This window comes from Varroa jacobsoni, unplaced genomic scaffold (assembly GCF_002532875.2).
Source record: "Varroa jacobsoni isolate VJ856 unplaced genomic scaffold, vjacob_1.0 scaffold_1395, whole genome shotgun sequence".
Classification (NCBI taxonomy): domain Eukaryota; kingdom Metazoa; phylum Arthropoda; class Arachnida; order Mesostigmata; family Varroidae; genus Varroa; species Varroa jacobsoni.
The window spans coordinates 1-14,118 of NW_019214297.1; the positions used below are offsets into that span (position 1 = coordinate 1).

Consider the following 14,118-nt stretch of genomic DNA (forward strand, 5'->3'; position numbering starts at 1 on the left):
CTCTCTCTCTCTCTCTATCTCTATCTCTCTTTCTCGCTCGCTCGCTCGGTCTGACTCTCTCTTTCTCTGTGTAACCCTTTTGCCTGTCCTCAGTATCCTTTGTCGTTCTGTCGTCCGCTGGGCAATCCTGCTGACACGACCTGTAGTATTTCTTTAGCCGAGTCTTCCGTTTTCGTTCTGCTTCTGTTTCCCGCACTCGCGCTCGTGTTTCTGCCACCGATTTTTCCTGTCCATCGGCCGGAAGCAGTTGCACCGTATGAAATGGACTGACGGCCAGCAGCCACGCACTCGTCAACTGTTTCGCACTGGGCCTCTCCTATTGCATTGAACTCGCTGATGCTTGCGATGGTGTTTTTACTGCTGCTGCGGCATTTCTTACGTTTCGGCCACTGCTCTTTAACTCACACGCCCCGTAGTATAATAATACACACAGTTTCTCGGTGACGATGATGATAGCGGTCACCGTCGCCACCGCCGTTAGCGGGACCAGGCTCAGCGTCAGCCGGTCGAGCGACCGACGACACACGACGCTCTATCGTTGTTGCTGCTGCTGCTGCTGCTGCTGTAGCGATGGCTTCGCATTGGCCCTGCCGCTTTCAGCGGTTAGCAGAGAGGTGTCTCTCGAGCTGTTTGCTGTTGCCGCCGCCGTCGCCACTGCTAAACTCGCTAGGCTGGCTAACTGACTTGTTTGTCTGCCGGCCGGCCGGCCGGCCTGCCTGCCTGCCTGCAATGGTAGTCTAGTCCCCTCGTCTAAAGTCGCTTTTCACCACAGCGACGGCTACTGACTAGAATCATCAAGAAGTAGTAGTGGTAGCGGCAGCCGCGGAACACCGTTCGGTGGCCAGACGAAGCCAACGGCCACCTAGCGGACTGTTAGTGGCCACCTAGACCCCAACCACATCGGCCAGAGCGCGGCGACGAGGACAGTAACAACAACAACAACAACGATGCTGGCGACTACGGATGCGATAGTGTCTGCCGTCGACTAAAAGAGATGCTGAGGAAAGCCGAGTAAAGTCGTTGTGTCGGCGAGAGCTGTCGCCGATAGAGAAAGTTACTGTAGCTGGTTAGATAATGGCCAGCTAGCTACTGCTATGAGATGACCGACAGCATGAACGCGTTGCGACCGCAATGACGTCGGCCGTCACAGCAAGAAACAATAACGCGGTTAGTAGGGGGCACACAGACGCTCAGCAAGAGCAGCACCGCCACCGAGGTCTGAAATGCTGTGGTAGGTCGCTTAGTTGTCTCCTGACGCTTGCTGCTGTGGACAATTGTGCTTCTTAGTTAAAAAAGCGAGAGTTGCTACGCCGGCGGCAACGAATCAGACCATCAAACCAGCCTTCGCTTTAGCTTTGGTAGCCAATTTTCCGGCTGGCCAAAACGACAATAGCTTTGGCTTGAGCTTTAGCGCCAACCAGAGGACGGGCAGGTCGTTGTTGGTGGTTGCGTGATATTCGTAATGGTAGAAACGCTGTCAGTAGCGGTGTTGGAACAGGAAACGCGCCTATAGAGCGGCAACGGCGCGCGCACACACCGAAAAAAAGAGAAATAGGTAGATCGTTTGCTTCCCTTTTGTTTTTGCATCAACAGTTAAAGCTGCTGCTAATGTAGCAGTCGCAGGATGCTGAGCAGTACAGTCAGCTGCTCCCTATTATGGTGGTGTCGTTAGTGCAACGCTAACGGCCGCCAGCATTCCCAGTCTCTGTTCAGCTCTTCAACCAGAGATAAGGAAGCAGCTGTTTGTGACTACATAGGTTGGTTATAGTGAGCAGAGCGCTAGCACGACGTCTAGCTGTTTCGACCACTTCTGCCAACTAGTGCTGAACCACCGCGTTAGCCTGTCTATCGTCCACCGGCCGAACGTTGCTCGGTCTGTAGTAAGAGCAGCAGCAACCGCAGCAGCAGCAGCAGCAGCAGCAGCAGCAGCAGCAGCAGCAGTGGGAAACAGCGGACGACACTCTGCGCGTTCTCCGTTGACTACGCCGGTGGCTTCTGTGGGTTGTTTTGCGGCAGTGAGCGTCGGCGGCCTGCTTCTGCTGTTGCTGCTGCTGCTGCTGCTACTACTACTGCCGCCACCGCCACCACCAGTCCTCTTGCTGCTCTCGCTTGTTGACGACGGTTTTAGCACAGCTGCGCCGTTATTGCAGCCGACGCCGCAGCGACACTGCTATGTGAGCTTGTGAAACGGACAAGCTTTGTAAACGGCGGAGTACAATGGCGATGTGCTTGCTGCCTTATTGTCCAGTTAGTGAGTAGGGACTCGCTAATACCGTCTCGTCTGTTGGTGAACTGATTGACCGAAGGGGTGGTCGGCGGTGGCGGCGGCGGCGGGCTGATCAACGAACTGGATAGTTCGTCGCGCGTACGGGATTTCGTTAGTCACCACGTAGGGCTTCTCTCGGCTCTTGCTCACTTCCTTACTTGGTTAATTAGGTGGCCATAAGAAGCTTCCAAGGTAAACGCTGTTCGAACGGCGCAGATACGCGCACCCGTCGTACACGGCGGCAAAGTATTGGAGGAAAACAAAGTAAGAAAAAGTGCCCCACTTACGAAATTTAGCTTGTTTTCGCTACTACTAAGCGCTAGAGCTTGCACTCGCCGATTCTACTCGTTTAGTTTAACCGTCTGAGTGAACGGCAGCTTCTTGCAGGATTCCACAGCAAATGCTTTTTCGTGTACGCACTTATTCGCTGCCTGTTTGGGTTTTGCTTATACCTTTGGCAATAGTGTCACTCAGGTGTAAAGTGATGTCGTCGTCGTTTATCGCTTCGAACTGACTCGCACACAGATAAAGATGCAGTAGACTAGTTGCGTCTCCTTGCCGGTTTTTCCGCTTGGCTTACGTTGTTGGTTACGTGTTCGTTGCTAAACCAGTTAGCACCTGGTAAACTTAAACTAGCTGCCTGCGTAAATCACCAGACCTGGACACGCTGACAGCCCAAGATACAGCGGCACAAAGCCAAAGGTATACCTGCCAGATCGTCGTACCAAATCCCTGTAACGGTGCCGATTACCGATGCTCCTTTTCCTTTTGCGAATTCGTGGTCCACGCGCGTGAGATGGTTACCAGCCTCGTAAGATATAACTCATTACTATCGAGGTATATCTGAACACTCCGTATAACTCGGGCAGGTCAGGGACACTGTGTTAGATGTCCTTCTCTCAAACAGTTTGTTGGTAATTGTGACTTTCCCAAACTAAGAGCTACACAGCGATCACGAAAAGACTGACGGCGATGCCACGGCAAAACCTCATCGACTGATTTTCATTCGCCTTAGCGGAGAGGACCACCAGGTCGTCTTAGATAGATGTGTTTGTCCGCCAGCGTTGAGCAGGAGCGTGAATGAGAACGGCAGACTGCGTCTTGACTTTTCGTTGCATAAAGCTACTGTAGTCGCCAATCTGTTCACGTTGCTTTGCCTATTGTGATACAAGCTTGACGTTTGCTTGCAAGATGGTCGTCAGATGTAGGACATCGGACGTTGTCTGCGGCCTGTTTGCATTCGACAAGCTTAAACTAACTTGTCCTATCTCACGCAAAACACTACGACGCTGGGCTACACCGGCACTGTTCATTTAGTGGCCGTCACTTCATACAAGATATCGTCTTCGTCATGTAAATAGCCGCTACGATGAGATATAGATACGTTATTTCGTTTGTTGATCTGATTATTGTAGGGTGACTACTGTTACGCTCGTTCGTCTCCTATATTGCCATTAGTTAATGCTTGTTTATCGTTATTTTCCCGTTACGGCTTCGTATGTGCCGGCATTATCACTGCCGTTGTTATTGTTGTTGGTATCTCTGCTGAGCAAGTAATATGCTTGAAAAAAAGACGCGTTAGTTTCACACAGTCCACCAGTAGCGGTAGTGAGGTGTTTCCATGCGGTTACCGTAGCAGCTATCACGCTATAAACAGGGGGTACACTCGTCGTATTAGCAGCAGCAGCAGCAGTAGCAGCAGCAGCATACGACGTATGATTTTATACGGATGGACGCCGAATAAACGCTAACGCCCTGTTCTCAGCCGGTAAGCATCTTGCCGTCCTTCTCGTTTGCTTGCTCGTTCTCTGGCTGCTGATTGCTTCTAGGATCTGACTCTACAGCCAGTACTGCTTCTGCAGATGCGTCCACTCGAGAGAGAGAGTCAACTGTATTCATTCTTTTGTCAGTTAACGCAGTCTGTCGCTTTGTATCGGTAGCATCGTGGTGATCCTGGCCTTCACAGGTTTATTATATTTAGTAGAAGTTGCCACTATAACAATGACAATCCACTACACTGATGGCTGCTGTTGCACATACACTGACCTTGTTGTCACCACCATTCGTATTAGGATTTTTGGTTGAAAACAAAAAAGTTACAGTAACCCCTGCCCCTTCCTATTTGATCGTTTCGGCAGGCCGGGGATAAAATGTTTGAGCGTTATGTGCTCTTGATTCTTGATTTTTCCGTTTTTTCCCCAATTCTGACTCGTGCTATCCTTCTTGACAAAATCAGCTCATTTCACAGATAACAACACCAACAGCGTACACGACCAACAATATGCACCTGTCACACCCGACGGTCATTCACCTAACGCACCAACAACGAACGATCATAATCAATACATATACGTATATATATATGTACTTATATATATTGGTTATAACAACAATATTGCACTTCACCACCACGAAGAAATTTATACCGGCGCGAATGTCATCAAAATCCCGCGGGACTATTGTTTCCTACGATGTGCACAGACGCGTGCAAGGACAAATTCGCGCGGGAAATAGGCCGCGCAGGGAGTCGCCAGAAAAAAACAACAACCGCAGTAAGACTATGCAAACAAGCTAACTATGCTAGACTAATAATAATGATAGCCGCTGCAGTAAATCTGCCGTAGCTGCTAGACTCAGCTCAGCAGACATTCGTATCTGAAAAAAAGTATGCATTTCTTTGCTGCTAATGTCGCTTGTTTCTGTCCCTGTTGGTCTAATTGTCTCTGTTGAGGTCAGGGGCCCGTTTCCGTCCCTCTGAGTGCCGGCTCTACTCGTAGCGGCAACAACAGCAGTAATAATCGAATAAATACGGCGTCGCTTTGTCACTCGGACGCCACTAGCAACGTACGAAAATGATACAGTGCCTCACCACGCTACACCGCAAACAATCCGTGTTCCATATTATGGATCAGAGGGATAGATCTATACAGTACAGGCCGCCTCACCACAGCTATGTTACACACTGGCCCATCTGTATATAGATCTATATGTATTTAGATCTATCGTCTCCCACTCGACCGTGGCAGTAAACTAATCGTTCGTACAAGCGGGACACGACGATGCTCTAGCATCTAAGGTTTGTCAACCGTTTGTTCTTTCGATTTTCTTTTTCCGCTATCGGCTTGTTCTCGCTGCTGCTCGATGAGAAAATTCCAGTTCGACTCCTGGTTGCCCAAGGAAACAGCAGCCGAAATATAGTAATACAGAAATGTATCTGCCAGGATCTCCGGACGAAGTATCTGATGCTGCTGCTGCTGCTGTTGTGCTTAGCTACGCCTACCTGTCTTTCTAGCCTTAGTGTTGTAGCCGTGCAGTAGGTACCTGCTGTGTTCCCGCTATTGGCTAGCTGGTTAGCAGATAATGCACATGGAATGTATTGGCCTGGTTCGAGACAACGGCCAGTCGGATCCCCTTAATTTTTTTGTCGCGTATCGACCACTTTTGCCGACCACCACTGTCTATAATTGGTTTATGTGGACCTCTTTCTGTTGTTGCTAGTTGGCGGATTAACAAATTAGTTGGTTTTATCAGGCACTGCTGCTTGATCCTGCCAGAATTTTGTTTACTTCGTACTTGCCTTCATATACCCTTTATTGCTAGCAACCTTCCCATACAGTTACCGTTGCTGCTGCCGCCGGCACCTGTGTGACAAACTATTGTCACAAACGAAACGATAAATCCCTTGTCTACGAACACGTACACGACGCGGCGCGTCGTAGGCGACTAACTGTTAGGAGGAAATCTGGACGTCGAGATCAGATGGTCAGGTAATCAGACAACAAACCGAGAGAGAGCTTTTTTTCGGATAGACTAAACGTAAAGATCGATTTAGACGACGTTTATTTGGTGTTAACGTTATTGGTACGCGTTAATGTTATGTAAAGGGAACACTATCGCATACGGCACCAGGCCACCGTTGCCAGGCCAAAGGCGACGTGAGTGAAAACTGCGCCGCTTATTAAAGTGAATTCGCTCAAGACCGTCTATAGAATTCAACGGCATCAAAGGACACAGCGCCGATACGTTTATAGACAAACACACGCACACACGTAGACAGAAGTGTGGCTGTTGTTATCTTCTTAATTGTCTTTGGTGAAAACATCGATACCATGAGGGCGTTAACATTGTTTCTGGGCTGTTATTTTTGCCCTTATTAGAATTGATCTTTGAACATCATATTATAGGGAAAGGAGATCAGCGTCTCTCAGCACCGGAGTGACGCAGTCCTATCGAGATTGTAAATTCTCTGTTGTCCATCGTCGATTGCTAGTTGCTTCCCGTCGTACCGTAGCAAGGACACTCTCCTTACTTTTACAAGTGATCCATTCGACGTCTGACATAGCACAGATACACACACTTTTCTTAATATCAGCACGGTCGGGATCCTGCAGCACAACAAATTGAGGGAACACCGGACGGTGCGATGCTACGGCCCCACGCAATCTGGCTGAATCCAACGATAGTTTTCGTACTCTTGTCAGATACTCTCCGATCGCTTTCTTTCTGTAGCTGTACACTACATATTCCGATACGTGAATACAGCAGTAGCGAACTCTCAGAACGAATGTCGCTGATTAGAGGCCGACAGCATCGATGGTATTGTCACCATTGGACAAAGGGGTGCCACAAGCGCCGATGATAGTAATATGTACTCGAAGCAAAATTAACCCCTACGACAATAAGAAAAGGATGAGGGACTCACAGGACAAGGAAACTATGTCGCCTCCAGCTTTGAATTGGATGAGATTGGTTGTATCTGTTTAGTTAATCACTAAAGCTCTCGGCCGATGTGTAACCCAGAACTGCCAGCTGCTGCATCGGCAGTGGTAGTCAAAATGCGACAATTTGGATCGAGGGCAAGACGAACCCTACTAACGACTGGGCCGCTGACGAAATCTTTCAGGTCAGAGAATGAATAAGAGAGAAAACTAACGGCCAAGAGTTGTGATCCTGACGATCCTGGATGAAGGCGGGAACCTCACTTGCTATTTTTTTAGCAATAGTCGTGTGTGAGTGGCATCGTAAACTAACAGTGGTAATAGTAACTGCTGTGTTCGATACGCTAAGTACCGGGTCAGCGCAGCATACAGCTCCTTGCCCTGTTGACGCACAGATATACGCACAAAGAAAAGCTACACCCAGCAAGCGCGACTGCACAAATGAGTACCGCTTGCACAACGGCCTTTACCGTGCGTCGTTACCCCCGCCGTTCACTGTTGAGTTATGTCTTATAAGAACGTCCTGTTATCGGTTATAAAGACTCCGGTTGCTGCCGCTGCTGTTAGCGGTAGCGATCACGGACATTGTATCGCCATTACTTCTGCCGCTGTTGTCACTTCTCTCTTCGATGAACGCAAATTGGAGCACCGGAGCGAACTACTGCTGCTGCTGCTCAACACCAGCACAATAAGAAGCACAACAGATAGGTAAACGGATCTGTGCTTAAGCCGTCACAGCACGTCTCATCATAATATGGTTATAGCCAGTAGCTAACAACAGCCGCCTCGTACAGCCACGATCACTCGCAGTTTCTGCTAACACAAATAGCCAGCCGGCACTCACTTGCTCGCTTCGCGCTTATAGTTGTCGATAGCGCGCCGTTGTCGCTCGCGCTCGCTTTGGCTATAGTGGCGGCGATGACGACAACGTCGACGTTCCGTCTCTCCTGTCCCTCCGTCCGGTCGTCGGACTGTCCGTCGTATGGCGGCGCTCACTGGTCGTCGTCGTCGACGACGTGGTCGCTGCTACTCACTGCTAGTGATGGTGCTGCCAGCAGCAATAGTAGCTGCAGCAATTGTCTGATTATCCGTGGTAGCGGTAGTTCCTGCCAGTACTGCTCAGTGGGGATGAAAAGACGGAGAAAATGAAAGCGAGAAGGAGAGAGACAGACGAACAGCAGAAGCTCACGGCTGGTCTCGCAAACACGGCGGCCGCGACCGCAGCAGAAACGGCTACACCACAACCGCCATCACACAACACACGCCGACGACGTCGCGGCGGCGGCGGCGGCGGCGGCAGCGGCGGCGGCGGCGGGTGTAGCAGCACTTTATTTCACACGGGCAAGGAGCAGCAGCAGGCAGACAGCAGAGTAAAGTATAGGCGGACAAATAGACCGATCGACCGGCAGTGGTGTCAGAGTAGCACAGCAGCCGCCTCCGCTGCCGCCGCCGCCGCAGCCACCGTCACCATCGCCGCTTGTTAGCAGATCGTTGCACCGATAGCGTAACACAGCACTCTACTAAAACGAGCAAAGGAAACAGTAGGCGACAACAGCAACCATCTGCTGCTTCAAGTGTTAACGATACGACGCTTCTTCACGTCAGATAGGTTCACTTCAGCAGAAGGACGAGAAGTTCAGAGGCAGACGTAGACAAACAGCGTATACTACTGCTGTTGCTGCTACTGATGATGGACGCTATCGTCGTAACTCAATGGAATCGTATCAAACGTATCGCCAGTCGTATCGCTAGCGCCTGGACACGGTACGGTCGTAACTTGACGTGCGGGCCTCTGCCTCCGATGCTAGCTTAGCTAGCAGGAACGATAGTCCGGCCATTGCTGTTCTTGTTATGATTATCTCTGTCGACAATTCGAGTCGACTCCACGTCATTGTGTGTGTCGGCATTCGCGAGCGTAGCAGTACGGGTTACAACGACAAAGCGAGCTTCCTCTGTTCCTCTCTAACATTCGAAATTTTTCGTTTCTGTCGAACTTGAACAAACACATACCTATTTTCTTTCCTCTCTCTCTTTTTCGTTTTCTCTCTCTGTTTCTCTCGATGCGTTATTTATGCGTTTTACGACAGACGACGAAAAGACACACGAGAGTCTTTTCGCGGCTGTGTTTCGGCCGGAGTCAGACGAACTCCGCGACGAGTCCACTCTCCGTCGGCAGCTCTACTCCCGCTGATAAACAACAATTCGACTGCTCCAATATCTAGCAGTGTAGTGTACACTAGCCTACACTGCCGTCGCCGCCCTCCACAGGACTTCGCTATATATATATATATACATAAATATGTACATGTTCACGTTCATTCTTTATCTGTCTCGGCTGTTTATATTTGCACTTTCTGACCGACATTCGTAGCGCAGCGTGGCTGGTTGAGATGCAAGGCATTGACTGGATCTTTCAGCTGTTGAAACGGCTGCAGTTGAGCCAGCTGGGCGGCGCTAGTTGTTCGCGCGGAGCGGACGACAAGATGGCGCTGGGTGAGCGGTTTTCCGACCAAAGGGTCGACCGACCCACCGACGCAGCCGCCGCCGATGGCTGCTGCCGTTGTTATATTAGCGGCCGTGTAGTGGGGCTGTGGTGGTAAACGCGTTACGGCAGCTGGACAGAGGTAACGGCGGTAGCTCGCGCTTCTGCGTTTGAATAACGTGCTGCTGCTGCTGCTGCTACTGCTGCTGCTGCTGCTGCTGCATATAAAAATCATATTCGTTTACTGTTATTAAAACCTTTGAATACGTAAGACTACATACGGTAAGTTACTCCAACTGTAAAGACAGTTGTCGTGAATGCACTATAAGCACAGCTTGCTAAGCAGAGTAGTCGTCGATAGGCGAAGTGTCACCAGAGCTGAAAATTTAATAATTCCGACAGGTCTGTTCTCAAACAGCAGGAGGCAACTACCCATAGGATGCTAGCGTTGGCCAGCAGTTTACTACTGCTGTATTCATGCAGCCGTCGTCAAACGAGAAATATAAACTAGCACAGCCAAATGGGACAGGGAAGTCCGAACGAGAAACTGACGAACTTGGCGTGAGAGGGAGCGCCAAGTAAGACTTCCTAGAGTCTTCCCTCAGCTCCTGGGACTATGCTCGTTTTCTTACTGCGCCTTCTATTCGGGGCATCGAAATTGCACAAGCAGCTCATAGCTTGCCCATTTGTATGTCCATATCGCTATTTATATATATATATATATATATATCAATATGCTTCGGTTGAACATTCCCTCCCTCACGTGAGGGATTTCGGTCGCAGCCAGGGAAGGGATTGCGCTTCTAACAGTTTTAACGATTCCACAAAAAAGGACACATACAATTCTGCGAAAAGGTGTAGTTAGGTCACCACGGGCTGACGAGCGATCGGTCAGATGTCCCTCACCTGTCCATCGTTTGCTGGCCTCCATCGTCACTATTTTCCGGATAACACAGACTTCTATGAACTTTTGCAGTAACATATTTGCGAACACCAGTTGACACTTCGTACTAACGAAGGAAACGCAAACACACAGTAACGTCGCACCACATCAATGCGCTGAAAGGTTTGAGCACGAAAACTGCAAGGATAGATTGAACATTTCAGTATTAACCAATATCATTAGAACACAGTAAGGCGTGATGGTTACGGTAAGCCACAAAAAGACGTACGCGATGAGTATGTTCATTCACTACTCCGATTGTTCTCTGTGCCTGTTTATCCACAGAGCAAGCACTCCGTAAGATAACAAGCTTTTTCTTTACTTATGGACCGATATGTATCTCCGTACAGAGTAAATAGGAACGTTAGATGTAACTGTTCGAATTTACAGCTAGTGTTCCTTTGGACGCACTTTTCGTTCGATGGCCAGTGGTCTGGTGTGTATACATGTATATACCAGACGGATCTTAGCTATATTTTGGTTTTCAGAAGTACGGATCAAACTGTACGACCTGCAAATGCTATCGCGGTTTAAAGGCGACTAGGGAAGGTCGGTCGACTGAAAAAGCTAAATTGATTGTTACATCGAAGAATGCTGTAGTATAAACACACTGAGATAAATCTGAGATTTCAAGCGATTGTTCCATCTGTTTATCTTTTACTTTCATAATTTATTAAAAATTAATCTATTATATGTATAACATAATAGAAGATCACTCAGCGCCAAAGTCTACCTGGATGGATGTCTTATACGATCATCACTCTAGTATAAATAGCGATCATTATTATCAATGTTGGGAGGTATAGTTACGATACGATGCAAAAGCAGCTTCATTTGAAGGATTCACGATAAAATTATTTTTCAGTTTTTAAATTTTGAGGCCAAGAGAGAAGGACAAGTAGATTCTTACCATTAAGTAAAATGCGAGACAACATTGCGCTTAAATATAGAAGTTCATTGCTTTAACTTTTTTTTTTTTAGTGTAGATCAACTTTTGCCTATTTCTGTATGTACTTATGTATCTCGTTCATAAGCCAACTTATTTCGGAATAGGTTAGTTTATGGGTAGAGCTTGACTGTCTTGAATAATTAGAAAGCTGTCACGGGAAACGAGCAAGATTATTCGACGACAACTGACGACATACTCATTATGATAATTATTATTATCTATAATCAGTTAGGATAATGTTAAGTGTAGTTTGTGACAACGAGCATACACTCAAAATGACGATAGTGTATCGTTATTTAATTTTTACAAAAACAAAGAAAGCCTCATGGTTCAGATTTTTCTTCGCTATATCACTTTTCAGAGATTAAAGTAACGCCCTGAGCCCTAACTTTGTTATTGACTTGTCATGCTCAGTCCAAGGATGCAATAATCAAATCTTCCAGTCGATTTTTGAACCGCACAGATAATTCTGCTTCAGGACCGTTCTTCCCTTTCATAGAGGGTGTATCCCTTCGAACTTTGGGACACGTGGTGATGGTCTACGTTCGAATACGAACGTAAATACATTTCGTTTCGTGCTAAAGGCCAGGCATCTGAAACAATGCCTAACCGACTAGGTACTGGATGTAAAAGTCGAAATACTTTTTTTAGGTAATGTTCCTTTTGTTGCATCTCCTCTGAGACAGAAGTTGTTGTAGGGCTGGACATTATCGGGCATTTTACCTTCTACTAACTCCTGGGCATGCAAGTGCGTCTGAATAAGTCTAACTTTCTTCATTTTGCTATTTCAATTAAATATCATTCGCTACTGCATAATAAGCTCGTGTTATATCGATTTGATAGGAGTACTGCAGATTATTCGTTTCAGCAGTTTTGCTCGCTACATTGAATTGTCGCAAATTTAAGTGCATACTTATTATACGAGCGAATACTACTTCGATATCTCATTGATCGAATCCAGTGATTTGTTCCCCGGTAGAAACGCTAATGGCCGGAATGGCCGTGGTGCTCTATGGCTGTAGTGCTCCTCAACGTTTAGGAGCACTTAGAGTGTGTGGCTGGTTGACACGGCGCATAATTGTGTCGGCCACGACAGGCACAGCAGCCGTAGCAATGAAAATGCCGACTACAGGGCAGGTCTTACATACAGCGAAAGTTCCGCTGTATCCGCCGACGGGCTTTCTCTTCGCCGAGGTCACTATCGGTCGTCAGACGACGCGGGGGAAAATAGCGGATAAGTGAGGAGTTATAGAACATTTTGTGTAGGGGCTCTTGAAGGTTGCCCTCTACCCACTGGCTGGGGAGGGAATCAGTCCTATCGAGGATTAGCCCGGGGAAGTAGTCAGATTCGCTTGCTTTTGCCCGGCAATCGTCGACTGAAAACCGCCGACCGGTGAAAGGAGAAGGCTTTTGCAGCAGCCATGTCAACGCGGTGGTGGGGCGCACAATGATGTAGGCGTACACCAAACATATCCACGACGGCGAAGCGACCCGCAACCGTACAAGTACAGTCAGTGCCAGGAACTACCCAGTGCATAGTGCCCAAACGACTACGTTGAGCCCGGCGCGGCGAGTAAAGTGGATGAGAAAGGTGGCGATAAAAGTTGCTTGCTCCCGGGGCAAACGGGCGAAGAGGCGACCGACTAGGGCCCTATATGCGGTAGTGATGCTGCTGATGGTGACTGAAATTGTAGTCGTATCAAATATTGGCATTAGGGGCACCGCGAGCATTGGTACGTGTGGTGATTCAAGGCAAGGGTGGGGTACAATGTGTTGTAAAACGGTGGGTCGGACCAGTGAGTCCCATCAGAATGTCCGTACATGGCATCCCCCTGTAAAACGGAAGCACCCTAAACGAGCCTTCTCGGAGCGCAAGAGTCCAGCTTTGGTCAGAGGCAAAGAGACACAACGAGATCCGCCCTCGCGCCGTGCTACAGTTCGCAGGATCTCTTTGCTGTCGTCGACACCATGCAACGACACTGTTTAATGTCTACTGCCACTGCTCAGCTGTTGCCGGGTTGTCATTCAGTCGGTCGCCAATTCCACGCTCCTGGCGACAGTAACTACAACAAAGGCGGGTTGAGGAGTCGGTGCATTTGCTTTCTTCCGGAAGTAAAACGTCCAGCGGGCCCTTCATCACCGGTCTGTTCGAAGTGGAAGCTTCGTTTTGGCTCAACAAGCATCGGAAGGCCCTCACCACCGGGGCAGATCGCTAAAGTTCACTTGCTTCCTAACGCATCGTAAATTTCTATGATTACGTTCCGCTTCTTTGCCTCCAGCCCTGTTTCCTTCTAACACATACAAACGCACATTTTTTTTCGCTTTGTTTATTACTTTTTACGTGCTTTCTTCTTCTTCTAATTGGCCTGTGATCCGCTTTTAACTTAAATCTGTGACGATCGATGTCATCAAGTTTGCAGCAAACATATTACCAACTTGTCGTAATAAAGTATTAGAACATAACATGCGATAAGCAAACATTGCTTTCATTGTTACTTTGGTCGGCGAAGTTTCTCCACCTCAAATTATAGTACTCAATCAGTCCATCGGTGCGCAAGCCAGCTACAACTAAAAACGTAATTTGTCAGGAGAATCATCTATTCGTACATTGTAAACAAAAAAGGCAACTAAAAAAGGATAGCAGCAGACCTCTTCTGCATGCTTTTACCTTACGTCTGCTAAACAAAAACTGACGCTTGGTAACAACCTCTAGATAGTTAAAGAGATCGAACCAATAGCCGACTGAAGAAATTATACGGA

The 14,118-nt window shown here is 48.2% G+C and overlaps 1 long non-coding RNA gene across 1 annotated transcript; it reads right to left on the reverse strand.

The window, feature by feature from the left end:
- Nucleotides 1-13: 13 nt before the first annotated feature.
- LOC147752223 (uncharacterized) lies at nt 14-8,202 on the reverse strand. Its single transcript, XR_015314638.1, has 2 exons — nt 7,829-8,202; nt 14-4,577 (listed from the first exon to the last, which is right to left on the reverse strand). It is a non-coding gene; the product is annotated as an uncharacterized LOC147752223 (long non-coding RNA).
- Between the last annotated feature and the right edge of the window lie 5,916 nt (nt 8,203-14,118).